Source organism: Salvelinus fontinalis, chromosome 37 (genome assembly GCF_029448725.1).
Source record: "Salvelinus fontinalis isolate EN_2023a chromosome 37, ASM2944872v1, whole genome shotgun sequence".
NCBI lineage: Eukaryota > Metazoa > Chordata > Actinopteri > Salmoniformes > Salmonidae > Salvelinus > Salvelinus fontinalis.
Window position 1 is genome coordinate 4,759,617 of NC_074701.1, and position 544 is coordinate 4,760,160.

The following is a 544-nucleotide window of genomic DNA, read 5'->3' on the forward strand; positions in this document are numbered from 1 at the left end:
AGCGGCCGTACGTTTTGACAATTAATAGACACTGCAGTAAATAAAACCCAATAAAAACATCTGTCTTGTCCAGGACCGGAGTCTACACCGACCGGTGCGCTATAGCCAATCAGAGCTACAATAGGCCTATATGCTAATAAGCTATTTATCACATGGGCCTGCCATCATTCACTTTGAACTGGACTGTGTGTTTACAGGAAGTAGCAAACATGTGACTTTAGATCATTAGAAAACATTCGCCAAAAGCCACAAAATACACCTGAATGTTTTTCTGTAAATATGTAAACACCACAGGAGTCCTCTTACATTTGGTAACTTATACAGTCCTATTGATCAGACAACCATGAAAAGTTAGGCTCGCTCTCCCTGTCACGACTTCCGCCGAAGTCGGTCCCTCTAATTGTTCGGGCGGCGTTCTGCGGTCGACGTCACCGGCCTTCTAGCCATCGCCAATCCACTTTTCATTTTCCATTTGTTTTGTCTTTGTCTTACACACCTGGTTTCAATTCCCCAATTACATGTTCATTATTTAACCCTCTGTTCC